Genomic DNA, 17818 nt, shown 5'->3' on the forward strand with positions numbered 1-17818 from the left:
TGGAGGCAGTGTATGTGGTGTCCCGAGGGGGAGGGCAGCCGCCTCCAGGACGGCATCGAGGGTAAGCAACTACGGCGTAGGCCGCGTGTCTCTCTCTGGCCGTCCGGGGCCATTGTCTGATCCAATTCTAACAGGAAAACCATACCTCGGTAAGATGTCTTTAGCAGTTTCTTGGTCAAGGTCTGTGCTGTTTCATGTTTGTTGGGAAATGCCTCTGTCTGCCCTGAAAAAGTATCCACAAACACTAGTAAATACTTGTCCCCGTATTTTCCAGGTTTTTTGTCAGTGAAGTCCACTTCCCAGTAGGCTCCTGGGCGGTCCCCTCAGAGTCGGGTACCTGGGTGAGATCCACGGGCAGTGGCATTAACTGGTATGCGTGGCAGCTCGCCAATATCTGCTTGATCTTTGCTCTAGAGCCTTTAATAGTGATCTTTTCGTGCCGTTTGAGGTCTTCCATTTTCTTTGTTCCCATATGAGTACTCCGATGCATTTTGGATAGGCCTCGCCGTCCTAGTTCCTCTGGCTGGATGAGGCTGGAGTCTGCGGCCCTCCACCAGCCACGCAAGCATTGGGTCGTAGGCAAGCGTTTGATCCAGTGCAAGTCAGTGTCAGTATAGTTGGGAGTATCAGGCAGGGTTGTAGCCCCCGCATCAGGTAGTGTGGTTGTTAAAACCTGGGTCATCATAAGGGCCACGTCCTTAGCTTTGGAGTCGGCTATTCGGCTTCCCCTGGCTACTGGTAGTACTGCTCTGTGGCGTTCCGGACAATGAGTGATAGCTAGGTCCTTGGGCAGCCAGGGGGCCCTTAGGAGTTCAAGGATCTCTGTTTTATTTTTATTTTTTAAAGATTTATTTACTTATTTATTCGTGATAGACACATAGAGAGAGAGAGAGAGAGATGCAGAGACACAGCAGGAGGGAGAAGCAGGCTCCATGCGGGGAGCCCAACGTGGGACTCGATCCAGGACTCCAGTATCGTGCCCTGGGCCAAAGGCAGGCGCTAAACCGCTGAGCACCCAGGGATCCCTGTTTTATGTTTAATAGTTTTTCCCTCTGCTGTCAGAAGCCCTCTCTCCCTGTGAAGGGCTCCGTGGATATCGCGGTGGCAAAGGCATACCTGCTGTCAGTATAAATGTTTATTTGTTTACCTTTCTCCACGGTTAGCGCCTCGGCCAGTGCGATCACTTCTTCCCATTGAGCCGATATTCCGGCTGCCAATGGTGCTGCCCAGATGCTCTCCGTTTCCATGGTTACGACTGCCCCCGCGAATCTGATTCCTTCTAGGACAAAACTGCTGCCGTCCGTGTACCAGGTGGTGTTCGCATTAGGCAGTGGCTGGTCCTGGAGATCAGCTCTGATTCCATGCACCTGTGCCACAATTTCTTGACACATGTAGAGGGGGGTCCCATTCTGGGTTAGGGAGTAGCTTTGCCGGATTCAGGGTTGTTGGTGCCTTAAATCAAATTCTGGTGGGGTTTAGCAGTAGGCTCTGATAATGGGTCAGACGGGCATTGCTGATCTAGAAGTCTGGGGGCTGTTTAAGTACCCCTTCAATAGCATATGGGGTGGTAACATGCAGTTCTTGCCTCATGGCCGGTTTGTCTGCGTCCTTGACCATAGTGGCCACCGGCAATAATTTTGAAGCATGGGGGCCATCTAGTGGCTACCATGGCCAACTTTTTCGAGAGATAGGCTATTGGTCTCTTCCAGAGACCTAGGTACTGGATGAGGACCCCTTTTGCCACCCCGTCTTTCTCGTCCACATACAGGTAGAAGGGCTTGGTTAGGTCGGGCAACCCAAGAGCTGGGGCAGACAGCAAGGCCTGTTTAAGATCATCAAAGGCTTTGTTCATGGCCTCTATGCATTCAAAATTCTGCTGGTTCCTGGTGGCCTCATAGAGGAGGGTCTAGCCATCTTGGCAAAACCCGGAATGGATAATCGACAGAACCCTGCTGATCCCAAGAATTCATGTACCTGGCATACAGTTTGTGGCTGTGGGATCCTTAGGACGGTTTCCTTCCGTGCGTCTGTCAACCATCTTTGTCCATCCTTTAATGTGTACCCTAGGTTGCTCACCTCTGCTCTTCAGATCTGGGGTTTTTGAGCTGAGGCCGGTTATCCTAGAGCCGCTATTGTCTGGAGCAAGTCCCTGGTGCCTCGCAGGCATGTGTCCTGGTCTTCCGCTGCCAACAGGGTATCATGTACATATTGCAATAAGGTCAAATGAGGGTGCTCGGACTGGAACTCACCCAAGTCTTCGTGTAAGGCCTCATCGAAGATGGTCAGTGAATTTTTGAATCCTTGTGGCAGTCGAGTCCAGGTGAGCTGGCCATTGATGCCTTTCTCGGGGTCTGTCCATTCAAAGGCGAAAAGGTCTTGGCTCTTGGTTGCTAAAGTCAGGCTGAAAGAGGCGTCTTTTACATCTAATACAGTAAAGCAAAGTTTGTGTGGAGGCAGGGTGGAGAGGAAGGTGTATGGGTTTGGGACCGTAGGGTGCATATCCTCCACTCGCCAGCTGACTTCCCTTAAGTCCTGGACTGGCCTGTAATCATTAGAGTGCGGTTTCCGCACCGGCAGAAGAGAGTGAGTGTTCCATGCTGACTGGCAAGGTCTCAATATGCCCAAGTCCATTGGTTACCATATGTGGGGTGTGGTTCCCGTATGGGCTATGGGAGGCATGGGGTATTGGCGGACCCTGACAGATCTGCCCCTGGCTTTAGTTCTATGTAAATGGCCAGTCGGTGCCAGGCAAGCCCAGTTCCCCCAATTTCTGCCCATGCTTGGAGAAATTCCTGCATCCAACGGTCAATGTCAGTCACTGGGGCCGAGGGCATTTGGTGAAGACGATATTCGTCTTCTAAACTCAGGACAAGCACCTGAATCGGGTGCCCCTCCTTGTTTAGGATTTTTGCCCCTTCGGGGTGGAAGCAAATTTGTGCCCCCATCTTGGTGAGCAAGTCCCAACCTCACGATGGGTAGGGACACTCAGGGATGACCATGAAGGAGTAGGACACCCGGCCCATGCCTAGATCCACAGTTGTCCGGGTAGTCCATGAGTACTGTTTGGTGCCCGTGGCCCCTTGCACCCATGAAGTTTTGCTAGCCAATTTACCTTGGGGTTGTAATAAAACCGAATGTTGTGCCCCAGTGTCCACTAGGGATTCAGCGGGTTGCCCCTCCACTCTGAGAGCTACCCTGGGCTCAGGGAGGGGCGCCAAACCCCGACTCCTCTAGTCGTCCATGTCCTCTATCTCCAAGTTTTTGGTAGGGGCCTTGGGTCTTTTGTTAGGGCAGTCTTTCACCCAGTGGCCCTCCTCCTTGTAATAAGCACATTGGCTTTTGTTCAGTTTAGGGCACTCCGGATGGGAACCAGGGCCATCGTCCTTACCTGTCCCTGAAGCCAGTTTCTTGAGGTGTCTCCGACTTTCCCGTGGGTCGTCCATGGTTGTGGCCAGGAGGATCTTGGCTAGGTTTCGGGTCTGCCGGTCACTTAGTTTGATGCTCTTCCAGACTTTATTATTATAGACTTTTTCTGCTACTATTACTAAGTCCTGCAAGCTCTTCTCCCCCGGTCTCTCTACTCTTTGCAATTTCTTTTTAATGTCCGGAGCGGCCCGGTTAACAAAGGCCATGATCATTGCGGCCTTCGTTTCTGGGGCTCCTGGGTTCATAGGGGTGTACTGCCTAAAAGCCTCTATGATCCTTTCTGAGAAGGCTGCTGGACTCTCATCCTTACCTTGTCTTACTTACATCATACACCTTGGCCAGATTTGTAGGCTTGCCGGGAGGACGGAAGGCGGCAGGCGTAAGGGATGTCTCCCAAGACCCTTGGTCGACGGTCTGCCAGCACAACCGCCTAAGCCAGTGTCGACCTAATACATTGGAATACATTGGAATTCCTACAGGTAAAAATACAGTTTAGAGCTCTCGGGAAATATGCGCGCAAAAGGTGGAAAAAGTTGAGTATACTCTCCATGCCTGGCACCCTCCAGATGGGGTCCTAGGGGTCTCTTGGATCCCGGACGAGCCCCCAAATGTTGTGCCCAAGATTGCATATCTGAAAAACCACCAAGGAGCCGACAGCGATGCAAACGCATGAGGATTTATTTACAATCTCGAGCTTGGGTCCAAGTATATACCCGACACGACAGAGCAGGGGTTTGGACCCTGAGGTGGGTTACAGCTGGGTTTTTATGGGCTGCTCTAGGGGTTTAAGATGGTAGCCAGAGATCTTCTCTCTCTCGGCCTCCACAGAAAGAGGCTTGCTTTCAGTACTTGAGAGGGTCTAACTATAGCCCATCCGGCCTCACTTATTCCCTGCTCTACAAAGCATCTGCCATCAGTATACAGATTCCACTCAGGATTGTCTAGTGGAGTCTCCTGCAGATCCTGCCTGGCAGCATCATCTTGCATTATCATTTGTTCACAGTCGTGTTCCAGTTTAGCAGCCTCCTCTGGCAAGAAAGTTGCAGGATTTTAAGATGTACAAGTTGTAATGCAAATATGGGGTTTCTCTAGGAGTAAGGCTTGATATTTCAAGAGGCGACTATCAGCCAGAAGCCTCCTTTTGATTCCCATAGTCTTGTTACATTAGGAGGGGGGTAACCAGTTCTTTCTGCCCCCAAGGTTATCTTAGTAGCTCCAGGTATTAGAAGCTCAATGGTGCTGCCACCCGTAAACAAGCCAGCCCTCCTTTTGGCACCATGTCTGATTCTTTGCTTAGGTATCCTGTCGGTTGCTGAGTTGATCCCCTCGTCTGGGTCACAACTCCAAATGCTATTCCCTTTCTTTCTGTAACATACAAGTTAAACTCTTTTCCTACAGGAAATTAGAGCTGGAGCTTTTAATGAAGCTTGTTTAAGTTTGTAAAAGGCCCGGATGCCTGGGTGGCTAAGCTGTTGAGCATCTGTCTGCCTTTGGCTCAGGGTGTGATCCCAGGGTTCCAGAATAGAGTCCCGAATCCAGCTTCCTGAATGGAGCCTGCTTCTCCCTCTGCCTAGGTCTCCCCCTCTGTGTGTGTGTGTGTGTGTGTGTGTGTGTGTGTCTCATAAACAAAAAAATTTAAAAATCTTAAGAAAAAAAAAGGAATCAGCATTATATCTCTGCAATCAAATTCAAGCATTTGGCTTGTATTTTGACAGACTTCAGTATAGTGGTCAGGATTATCTACAAATTTGCCCAAGTCACTCTTGATCTGTTTATAAAGTCTTGGAGAGAGAATGGCACGTGTACCTTACTTGGGCCAATTCTACTACGCATGTCAGTTCATGGGTATAGCTAGTGCACCTTCCTCTCATTGGGAGGTTTCTCAGTTTGAGGCAAGCCTGGGTAAGGCCGGCAGGAAGGTTTGACAGGTACCTCTTGATGGGAGGGAGCCTCAGGGGGCAGGTTATCAGCATTTGCCCCTTGTGATCTTTTGCTTTGGCTAGGGAGGTGTTTTCTTTGCAAGATTTACAGAAGTCGGCCTGCTCTTGTAAGGCACAGGAGGGACTTTGGACCATTTAACTCCCCTTTTACAGTATGAATCTAATTGCAAGATAGCTTTGTTTCAATACTTCCCTCAGGGGGGACCAGGTCTCTCCATCCTCCAGATGATCCTGAAGCCAAGCCTGGGAACAGAAAAACATCATACACTTCCTTTTCAGTGTCAGTGGGTCAATTTCCCCAACTTTTCAGAATGCAGTGCACAAGCATCTCTGCAAAGGCTGATTGGTTCCCACCTCGAAATTCTCGTAGGAATCTCCTGCCCTGTACCTGTTCTAGAGAGGTGACCACTGATGGCATCCCTACAAGTCAGTTCTCACCTAAACCAAGGTGCCCCTTTGCTGCCTATCCAAGGTGATAGAGTGGCCTGACATCTTGGGATAAGGAGGGGTGAGGCCAGCGGGAGTAGCCACTCTCACCCGTCTGCCACCTAAATGATCCCGCTTCCTCTGGATCTTGTGAAAAACCGAGTCCTAATCCAGAGCTTAGCGAAGCTTAATAATTTTTTTTATTTTTATTTATTTATGATAGTCAGAGAGAGAGAGAGAGGCAGAGACATAGGCAGAGGGAGAAGCAGGCTCCATGCACCGGGAGCCCGGCGTGGGATTCGATCCCGGGTCTCCAGGATCACGCTCTGGGCCAAAGGCAGGTGCTAAACCGCTGCGCCACCCAGGGATCCCTGAAGCTTAATAATTTAAACGGTGATATTCCTTTTAGAAGGCTGAGGAAGTAAGTGGAACACCTATGGTCTCTCAGCGGGAGGCCTGTGCTGCTTTTGGATGAGGCTTCCCAGGGTGTCACCCCCAGGGCCAGTCTCCTTTGTTTTTGTTTTTTTTTAAAGACTTTATTTATTTATTCATAAGACACACATACAGAGAGAGAGAAAGCGGCAGAGACACAGGCAGAGGGAGAAGCAGGCTCCTTACAGGGAGCCCGACCTGGGACTCAATCCCAGGTCTCCTGGATCAGGCCTGGGCTGAAGGCGGGGCTAAACGGTGGAGTCCCCGGGGCTGCACAGGTCTCCATCCTTTAACCTGTCTTGGGGACCCCAAGGCCACCAGAGGTAAGCAAAGGCAGGTTCAGAGTGCTGGATTGCCAGTCCTTATGTGCACTCTCCAGATGAACCTTAGGCTAGCAAGGAATCCTATTTTTGGGGTTTTTTTTGTATATTTTTTTATTGTAGTTTGATATGCCAGCATGTAGCATAACACCCAGTGCTCCTCCTAGCAAGTGCCCCCCTCGGCGCTCATCACCCAGTCACCCTGTTCCCCCACCCACCTCCCCTTCCACTACCCCTTGTTCATTTCCCAGAGTTAAGAGTTTCTCATGTGTTGTCACCTTCCCTGATATTTCCCACTCGTTTTCTCTTCCTTCCCCCTATAATGCCTTTCACTATTTTTATAGTCCCCAAACGAATGAGACCATATGATGATTGTCTTTCTCAGATGGACTTCACTTAGCATAATTAATACCCTCCAGTTCTATCCACATCAAAGCGAAGGGTGGGTATTCGTTGTTTCTAATGGCTGAGTAATATTGCATTGTATGTATAGACCACATCTTTATCCATCCATCTTTCGGTGGACACCCAGGTGCAGGTATCCCGCCGTTTCCCTGCCTCTGTATCATTGGGGTAAATCCCCAGCACTGCAATTGCTGGGTCGTAGGGCAGGTCTATTTTTAACTCTTTGAGGAACCTGCACACAGTTTTTCAGAGTGGCTGTACCAGTTCACATTCCCACCAACAGGGCAAGAGGGTCCCACTTTCTCCACGTCCTCTCCCACATTTGTTGTTTCCTGTCCTGTTAATTGTCATCATTCTCACTGGTGTGAGGTGGTATTTCATTGTGTGTGTGTGTGTGTGTGTGTGTGTTTTAAGAGTTTATTCATTTATTCATGACAGACAGAGAGAGAGAGGCAGAGACACAGGCAGAGGGAGAAGCAGGCTCTATGCCAGAACCAGACATGGGACTCCATCCGGGTCTCCAGGATCACACCCTGGGCAGAAAGTGGCGCTAAACCGCTGAGGCACTGGGGCTGCCCTCATTGGAGTTTTGTTTTGTTTTGTTTTTCATTGTGGTTTTGATTTGTATTTCCCTGATGGCCAGTGATGCAGAGCATTTTCTCTCGTGCTTGTTAGCCATGCCTGTGTCTTCTTCTGTTAGATTTCTGTTCATGTCTTTTGCCCATTTCATGATTGGATTGTTTTTTTATTGGTGTTGAGTTTAAGAAGTTCTTTATAGATTTTGGATACTAGCCCTTTATCTGATACGTCATTTGCAAATATCTTCTCCCACTCCGTGGGTTGTCTTTTAGTTCTGTTGTTTCTTTTGCTGTGCAGAAGGTTTTTATCTTGATGAAGTCCCAATAGTTCATTTTGCCTTTTGTTTCCCTTGCCTTCATAGATGTATCTTACAAGAAGTTGCCGTGGCCAAGTTCAAAAGAGGTGTTGTGTTGCCTGTGTTCTCCTCTAGGATTTTGATAGAATCTTGTCGCACATTTAGATCTTTCATCCATTTTGAGTTCATCTTTGTGTGTGGTGTAAGAGAATGGTCTAGTTTCATTCTTCTGCACGTGGCTGTCCAATTTTCCCAGCACCATTGGGTTGAATAGACTGTCCTTTTTCCAGTGGATTGTCTTTCCTGCTTTGTTGACTATTAGTTGACCCTAGAGTTGAGGGACAATTTCTGGATTCTCTATTCTGTTCCATTGATCTATGTGTCTGTTTTTGTGCCAGTACCACCCAGTCTTGATGATCACAGCTTGGTAGTACAACCTGCAATCTGGCATTGTGATGCCCCCAGCTCTGGTTTTCTTTTTCAATATTCCCCAGGCTATTTGGGGTCTTTTCTGATTCCACACAAATGTCAAGATGATTTTTGCCAACTCTCTGAAGAAAGTCCATGGTATTTTGATAGGGATTTCATTAAATGTGCCAATTGCCCTGGGTATCATTGACATTTTCACAATATTAATTCTTCCAATCAATGAACATGGAATCCTATAAATGACCTTATGTTCCTGGGCTCTCCTACAGGAGACCTCATCCTTTGGTCACATAAATTCACTTGCATCCCTTGCCCCATGGTGCCTGATGAGTCAGGCCGATCATGATTGTTGTGCCCAAGATTGCGAATCCGAGAAACCACCAAGGAGCCAACACCGATGCAAGTACACAAGGGTTTATTTACAAGTTCGAGCGTGGGTCCAAGTATACTCCACACAACAGAGCAGGAGCTTGGACCCTGAAGTGGGTTACAGCTGGGTTTTTCATGGGCTGGTCTAGGGAATTTTCAGAAGGGGTGGAGGAATGTTTTTTTCCCATTCCAATATGAGGGGAAAGGGTGGGGGAGTTTCTTAAGATCTGATAAGGGATTCTCTGAGCTCTGTAGTCTTTCTGATATGGGACTTCCTGCCAAGGGCGTTCTGAGCTTTGTTCTCATTCTAATATGGGGCTTAACTGAAGGAAGGTAAAGTTCAGCTCTTCTTCACAGGGCCTGAGATGGCTGTATTTGTGCTAATGCTGAACTTGAGGTGAATGGCCTTAATTTTCTCGGACTCCACAATGATCAGTTGCAGTTAAGTTTCCTGCCTCACCCTTGCTTCTCTCTGTTCCAGTACCTGGGGCCCCGTTTGCAAGCATGACCCCACAATAAGCGAAGGCCCTCAGGCGGGGGGAAAAGCCAATGCAGAAAGCCAGAAAACAGAAAGTGGAGCTGGTTAGGCTTAGGCCAACATTCCCTTCCTTTAGGGAAGGGGGATTGAGCAAACCTTTCTCCAGAAGCCTGTCAACGTGAGTCTTTAAGACCAGCAGCCTCGCTATCTGCCTTTAACTGGCTGACAAGTACCTGGTTTTGCTTTTTGTTACAAGAAGCGGTTACCGAAGGGAGAGATGTCACCCAGGAAAGAAAGGATAGAATCCACATTTACTCACCCTTTAAGGGGAGTGGCCCCCGGTTTGGGCACCAAAATGATACAGGAGAGCTTGGTTCTTGTCTCAAGGAGTCAAGGAATGAATCTAGAACAGACGACACAGAGTGAGCAAAGTGATAGAAGTTTTTTAAGCAGACATGCAGAGAAAGTTCTCAGAATTGAGACGGCCCCCCTGACAGGGGTGCCACTGAGGGCTTTTTATGGTCTTTTATAGGAAACTGCTCAGGGAACTTGGTAAATTTCTTGTCAGTATCTGGATGGATATTTAGAACAAAAGTGGTGGATTTGTAACTATCGTAATAACAAGATGTTCTTATAAATATCATGAGCAAGGTGTTCCTTTGTCTCTGGTTGATCCCTCCTCCATAATATTTCTCTACATCTGGGATATCTGTGAGCCTGGTCACGTAGCCCATGAGCTTGCGATTCTTGTGATGTCTTGGTTTGAGCAGGGACTGTATTGAAAACATCTTAATGACCTATTTCTTTTTAGTCTGGTGAGTTTCTGTGATTACTTAGTAGCCATGCAAGGGGGGATAGTCCCTAGCATTTTGGAGTTAGGGAGCCACGTTTATTTCTTCTGTTTTTGCTGTCTTATGTCTGTTTTCTTGGGATGGGTAGGAGCCTGACTCTGGGGCCTTTCCTTGATCTTTCCCTGCTTAGGCCCCCATCTGCCACTAATTCGTTCCTACATCAATTCCATGGAGGTCAATTTGCAAATAACAGCATCAATCAAATTGAGTAAAATTAGTAAATAGGGAATATGTTGCCTTTGAGAACCCAAAAAGACAAAAAGATTTTCGACTTCTGTGCTGAGAAGGTTAACAACTGTTTCTTGACAGTGTCAGGGACGGTTTACCAAATAATTTTCAGGTACTTTAACTGAAAATGATGTGGTGGGACTTGCATTGTGTATGGAACATTGAGGACCCATCCTCCTTTTGTGAGCTCTGGGATTCATATCTTCATAACGAGTGTGTCAGAAGACTCTCTTTGGAGGAGGTATGTCATCAATATAATGTCATACCTGTGCGTGTCAAGAAAGTTGGGTCCAGTTAAGGTCTTGCCCTCAAAGATTGTATGTGATGGATCCCAAAGCTGTTGAGGTACCCATGAGGTACCCCCATGGGTAAAGGTGTATTGTATCCCTTGGGAGGTGAAGACAAACTATGGCTGAGAGGCATTGAAATACACAACGAACAGAATTTATTAGCCAAATCTGTAATCTCAGAATATTTCTTTGTTACTGATGGGATGGACTTGGAAATTTCAATAATGTTTGGTAATGGAGCCTTAGGGAATGGGACCTCAGAATTAAGGTTGCAGTAGTCCACCATGAGGTGCCTGCCTTCTTTCCAAGTTTATTAACGGGCAAAGTTTAATAGGTAAATTTAAGTTTTTAAACGGAGCAGTAGTAGGGATAATCACTTCTTCAATCATTAGGTTTTCCCAAAGTTTCAATCATTGAAGGAAGGCGTAATACCAGCCTTGGACCCAGAACCCTGAGACCAAGACCTGAGCTGAGATAACAGTCAGACCCTGAACTGACTGAGCCACCCAGGTGCCCGAAGGAAGTCCTATTTTATTTTTAATTTTTATTTTGCACTGGCCTATATTAACTGTTTTAATAGATGAGGGGCATCCATGGGGATTCACTTTTGTCAAGCCAATTTGTTACTACCAAAGTCTTTTTTTATTATTATTATTTTTAAGGTAAGCTCCATGCCCAGCATCAGGCCCGAACTCACGACCTTGAGATCAAGAGTCACATACATGCTCTACCAAGTGAGCCAACCAGGTGCCCCTGTAATTACCAAAGTCTTTTATTTTTTTTTAAGATTTTTAAAATTTATTTTTTCATGACAGACACAGAGAGAGAGAGACAGAGAGAGAGCAGTAGAGACACAGGCAGAGGGAGAAGCAGGCTCCGTGCAGGGAGCCCGATGTGTGACTCCATCCCAGGTCTCCAGGATCATGCCCTGGGTCCAATGCGGTGCAAAACCACTGAGCCACCGGGCTGCCCCCAAAGTCTTTTTTTTTTTTAAAGGTTTTTTTTATTTATTCATGATAGACACAGAGAGAGAGGAAGAGACACAGGCAGAGGGAGAAGCAGGCTCCGTGCAGGGAGCCTGATGCGGGACTCGATCCCAGGACTGCAGGATCGCGCCCTGAGCCAAAGGCAGGCGCCGAACCGCTGAGCCACCCAGGGATCCCCTGGGCTGCCCCCAAAGTCTTAATTTTAATTTATTACTCACTTGGGCAGAGCTTTCTCACCCAATGTGGGATATTTTGAGGCAATGGGTGCTATGACTGTGAAGATTTACGCAGGACAGTAATAGTTTGGATGATTAAGGTAAAACTTACCTATTTGTCCTCCACTTCATATTCAGTAACTCTACTAAAGGGTTATAATGAGTACCTTGGTTAAATTTTTGGGGTCTCCAGATACAACTATAACTTGAGCCTCAGGATTAAGGCTGTGAAGCTTTACCAACTGACACGTTTAAGGCAAATATTAAAGAATCAAAAAAAAAAAGAATCTGTGTTAATAGCGGCACAAAGCCAACGTGTGTCTTTTTGTTATTGTGCCCAAGATGGCGTATCCGAGAAACCACCTAGAAGCCAACACTGATGCAAGCGCATGAGGGTTTATTTGCAAACTAGAGCTTGGGCCAAGTATACCCGACACAGTGGAGCAGGGACTTGTACCCCGAGGGTAAGAGGCGTAGCAGTTTTATAGGGGCCAGTGGCCAATGGGATTGTAACACACACAGACTTGCACAGTCATGTCGGTCCACACGCAGGTGGCCAATTGAATTACAGTTTACCCTACAGTGACCATTTGAACTAGCCTATCACTCTGGTCAGAATTGGCGCGCGGGATTGGCAAGCAAAAGGCGGGGTTTACATTCTTTGCGGTTTAGGGGTTCCGCATTCCTATATGAGCCCGTTTCCAGTAAGGGTGTGCTCAGTGGCTTTACTAGGGTGGGGGGAGTGCAATAAGTAGGTCTTGTGGGGGTCATACATGAGATGGCGGATGTAGCACAAAATGGAGTTAGCCCTGCTCTGCTTGTCCAGGGGTAGGGGATTTTTGTTAAATTCCTTGGGTCCCACAGTTATCATATGAAATTTTTAGTAGATTTTGAATTTCCAATTGGATCAAGTGGTGGATCCTTATTTTAGCTTTGCTTCAGTTCCTCACTGTCAGGTTTCTTCCTTCCTCTAGACACTCAGTATACACTTCAGTGATTCTCCTACATTTCTTCTCATCTGTATAAATTTCTTTCTCCAAAAATTTTCCAGTTAGCACCCTCAGGGTTAGGAGCCTCCCTCATGGTATGATGGCTTTATAGTGCTTAAGGACCCTGGGCTTCCAATTAGTTTGAATCAACCCCTTCACTGTGCTACAGGCATGCCATAAGTGTTTTTTCCCTATAGCCCCGACAATAAGGATCTTTGTTACAACAGAGGAAAAGGTAGCAGAAGGGTGCTGGACCCCTAACCCAATGGTCAATGGATCAAGACCATCCTGTGCTACAATCCTGCTTTTTCTGCCAATGCCATTTTTTCTTCTCTTTTCTCTTTGTACAAAGATTATGTTGGGTTTCTGGCCACATAAAGTCATAGCTTTCAGTTTCTGTCTCTGTCCAGTCATTCCTACTGCAACTCTTCTGGGTAGTTATGGGAAAAGTTCAGGAACCCAGTAGCCAGGCTCATAGGTGGGTGTCTATTCCTCAAGAGAAGGCTAGTCAATCTCCCACAGAATGGAGTTCACATCCAGTAAGGTCATTTTGTCTATGGTATATTTATTACCTAAGCACTTATCTCTTAATTTCTTTCTAAGCACTGCTGTAGCTGTGCCCCACAGCAGGGCTCTTGAACAACATGTTTGAACTGCAAAGGTCCACTTAACGCAAGGGTGGATTTTCTCTTTTTGGACAGATACAGTACAATAGTATAAATGTGATTTTTCTTAATGATTTTATTTTCTCTACCTCTATTTTAACAATACAGTATATAATACTTGTAACATACCAAATGTGTGTTAATCGACTATTAGGTTATTAGTAGTTACATTTTGGGAAATCCAAATGTATATGTAGATTTTTGCCTGTGTGAAGGTTTGGTGATGAGAGGGTTAAATTTTTCAGCCTCATCCCTAACCTTCTAGGAGGGGAGAGGCATCAGAGATTGAGCTCAATCACCATGGCCACTGATTCAGCCAATCATGCCTGTGTAATGAAACCTCCATAAAACCCCTCAAAACAAGTTCTAGAGAGTTTCTGGTTGGTGGGCACATGGATGTGTTGGTAGGGTGGCACCCTGGAGGAGCCCTGGAAGTTCTGTGGCACCCACCCTCTACAGTGTCCTATGCATCACTTCCCTTTGGCTGTGTCTGAGGTAGATCCTTTATAACCAGTCATTGTAAGTAAAGTGCATTCCTAAGGTGAGTCGTAATCATACCTGAGGGGTCAGGGGAGCCCCCACATTTGCAGTTGGCAGAAGCACAGGTAGCCTGAGCACCCCCCCCATTCCTATCTGGCATCTGAAGTGCACATAGTCTTGTGGGACTGAGCCATTTAACCTGTGTGGAATGTGATGGTAACTCCAGCTAGGCGGTGTCATTAAATTGAATTTTTAGATACCCAGTTAGTGTCAGAATTGGTTGGTGTGGAAAACAACACATATTTGGTATCCGAGGAAAAAAACCACATTCTTCTCATCTTACTATTTTTATTCTGTTTGTTCCTTCCATTTTTCTATTCCTGTTTTCCCTTTCCTGCTGTCTTTTCCTTTCCTGGGTTCACTGTTAGAGGCGCCACTTGCCCAGGATGGAGAAGGGGCAGGAGGAGTGAGCTGGCTGAGGTCTCAGGCAACAGAGATGCTGACTTCCGGTTCTCCTGTCTCCCCCAGGACCTTGGAACCCTTCCCCCCATGGTGCCGCACATCAGAGGCTATTTTGTTGAGTTCCTCAGACTTTCTGACTCTGTGAGCCTTTTCGATCTGAACAATAGGCTTTTCTTCTCCCTGACAGGTGCTATTAAATTCAGTTTCTAGAAAGTACTTCTACCCCTGCCTAAACGAATTTAACAAACATTTTTAAGGACCTGAGCGATAGGTGGCCATCTCCCCGTGATATGCAGGGAGTGTTAAGTCCGCAGAGACCTGCTCCCAGCACCACTGAAGACAGACGACCCTGCTGTGAGTCCTGTTGGTCTTTGTTGGTGCCACCAATTCTTCTACCTACTGCTCACTTATACATAAGATCTCTATCTTAAAGGGTTAATAGAAAAAGAAACTGAGGGACACCTGGGTGGCTCAGTCAGTTAAGTGCCCTCCTCTTGATTTTGGCTCAGGTCATGACCTCAGGGTCGTGAGATCAGATCTTATGTTAGTTAGGCACCGAGCTGGGTGTGGTGCCTGCTTGGGATTCTCTGCCTCTCCCTCTCCCTCTGCCCTTCACCCTCTGGTCATGCTGTCTCTCTCAAAAAAATAAAAAATAAAGATTTTTTTAAAAAAGATCAAAACAAACTGAGGGCAGACCCCTCCTATTTGGATTGGTGGAGTTATTTTAAGTTTCATTCCAATCTCCTGATAGTGTCCAACTCCTGCGTTTTATGGAATATAGGCTATTTATGGGAGTTGTGAAGTAAGCCACTGTGTAGACAGGCCTCAGCTCCTGTGACATCATGGAATAGCATGAACTTTGAACCAGGTTTTGGATGCTGTCACTTACCACCTTCGTGCCAGGAGCATCTTGAGGTCAGCACATTCCCCTAAAGGGACTGCATAGATCCAGAGCAGCAGGGAACTGCACAGAACAGGATGCAGAAGAAACCAGAAGTAGAACCATGAAAAGACGGGACAATCCGGTGAAAACGATGGACATGTATTTAGCCACCCAGGATCAGGGTGATGTCCAGAGTAAAAGAGTCTGTGGCTAGGAGTACGCAGTGGACTTGGTGGATAAGAGGTTTACGTGTGCATTGCAGGTCATTGTTACCTGAACTAGGATAGTCTGTGACCTGGCTTGTGAATTCAGTCATTTGAGAAGTAGTTCAAGTGATCTTATAAAACCAACTTGAAGAATCAGTTCCCCTCACTTTTATGAGGAGAAGACAATAACAAGTGGCTCTCAGAAAACAGCTGGAAAAAAAAAAAGAAAACAGCTGGAGCCTGGATACACAGTGCCATCGTGCCCCGACAAAGCTGAACAGAGTGTCTGCTACTTTGGCACCCCAGTCCTGCATGAGACCCCCAGGACACCACAACATTCTATGATGGGATCAGGGTCTTCAAGGTCCACACCATCCCTATTCCTCTTGCACCTGAACTCTTCTGGTCCCAAGCTTCTCAGAAGGCTTCCCTTCAAAGTCACCGGGGGAATGGTCCCCTGAGTCCACACAAAGCACTACTGGAATGCCAGGCGCTGCAGCCTCTCAGGCGGGGAGCCTGCTTCTCCCTCTCCCTCCCGTCTCCTCTACCCCCCACTCCTGTGTGCAGATACTCTCCCTCTCAAATAAATAAGATCTTAAAAAAAAAAGAAAAAAGACTGGAGGACTCTATTTCAGGGTGGTCTTGGGAGTTAGCCTTTTGAGTTCTCAAACATATTTAATGGGAATATGGGAGGGGAACAGTCGATGAGCATTAAGCACAAACTCAGTATCCATTGCTGTTCCCCAAAATTAGTACCATAATAACTTGTAAGTTATTTTAACAACCAAGAAGGATCACAGTTCTCAATCTACATATCTCAGTCCTTCTTTGTTGCAGGGAGGAGATCATTGGGCCACAACAGGTTAGAGTTAGATATAAGCAGATGCCCATATCTTTAGGTCCAGAACACCAACTAGGGACCCAGAGCCTTAGGGGTCCTTGAACCTGAAGAAAGGAATAAGAGAAACTGGGAGGCTCCGTGGTTTCTGCTTATACCAGAAGCTGTGGCTCAGGGTGCAAGTGAGTGTGGCAAGTCGATCCCAGGGCTTTGGAGGGCAGCTGAGAGAGCAGACACACAGATCACTGGGCTGGGCCAGGTTCCACCTGCTCTGGGGTCTGAGTCCGAGGGGGCCGACCCATCTCTGAGGACTGTCCCTAAACTCAGTTCAGTGACCGGGCAACTATTTCCTGTTGAGGGAAAGAAGCTTAAGTTGACTTGCATCTAACTTGGGTTTACAACCTCCAGATGACATTAATTCATTCAAGCATATATTGAGTTCCTGCTATGTGTCAAGCTCTGTTCTAGAAGTTAGGGATATGGCAGTGAACAAACATCAGAGAACCTGCCATTCTAATGGAGGAAGGCAGACAATCTAGGAGGAAGTAAGATAATTTTAGGTAGTGATAACTGCTACCAGAAAACAAAACACATAATAGGGGAGAGATTTGGGGAGGAAGAACTCTGGTTAGGGAGATTCCCTAACTCTGGTTAGGGAAGTGATTTCCAATGGACCACCTGTGAGCAAGAATTTGTTCTCATTGCTAGGACAATAAGGGGATAGAATAGCCCCTTCTAGGAGAGGTATGTCTCTAATTATATATACACAATTGATAATATGATTTAAAGATTACTTATTTGGTTAGTTTGGTTCATTTTAATAATTTCCAAGAGCCTCAGTAATTTTCCATAGACTGACTAAGTTGAATTTCTGGACTGCAAGTGTTGAAAGTCAGACTCCAGAATGGAGTACCCATCCCAAAGTGCTGCCGATGGACTCCTGACCAGAACATTGTCCAGCAACTAGGATGGCCCTATTACCTATTACAACATCATCCTGACCCACAATTTCACAAATGGTGAGTTAAAATTTGAACTGTGAGTACTTCTGTATTCCTAGTCTTAACCCTTTATTAATTTATAATCACAGAGTTGGAGATATTCTCACTTGTGTGCTATATGATCTTGAAGTACAGGAATTGAATAAAACGGTTGGAAAACCTATACATAGGACCCAGATATGCACAATTAATAACTTAATTGTTTTATTTGTATTAATATAATTTAATATTAAATAGTAATGATTCAATACTAATGGCGATCATATAATGACTACTTACTCCATGGCAGGCAGGAGGCTAAGGAAACAATGTGCCTCAGCACATCTAATCCTCAGAACTGCCCTTTGAGTTCAGTAGCATCCCCAGGGTGAAAAGAGTATGCAATGTTAAGAACCCCTAGCACCAATTACTAGCTGCATGACCTCAAGCAGAGCATTCCTCAGCTCTGAAATGGGAATTAAGATGCTATATACCACATAAATTGTATGTGTGTGAAGATTAAATGAGATAATGGTTATAAACTAATATTGAACGTGCTTAATGGGAGCTTTTAGAGTTACTGTTGTAAGTCTAAAATGTTCTGTACTGAGTAGAAATTTGGTAGTCATTCAGTTCCATTTTCTTG

The 17818-nt window shown here is 46.4% G+C and overlaps 1 protein-coding gene across 15 annotated transcripts in view; it reads left to right on the top strand.

The window, feature by feature from the left end:
• Positions 1 to 17818, top strand: part of LOC140629650 (melanoma antigen preferentially expressed in tumors-like) — a 114047-nt gene that overhangs the window by 88242 nt on the left and 7987 nt on the right. For 13 of the 15 annotated variants that reach the window (XR_012027466.1, XR_012027467.1, XR_012027469.1 and 10 more), the window contains one exon: positions 15047 to 17211. The gene's annotated coding sequence lies outside the window, so the exon portion shown is untranslated. Of the gene's footprint in view, positions 1 to 15046; positions 17212 to 17818 lie in introns of those variants that run through there. The other 2 variants (XM_072819157.1, XM_072819158.1) reach the window with 1 other exon arrangement.

This window comes from Canis lupus (assembly GCF_048164855.1).
Source record: "Canis lupus baileyi chromosome 27 unlocalized genomic scaffold, mCanLup2.hap1 SUPER_27_unloc_5, whole genome shotgun sequence".
Taxonomy (NCBI): domain Eukaryota; kingdom Metazoa; phylum Chordata; class Mammalia; order Carnivora; family Canidae; genus Canis; species Canis lupus.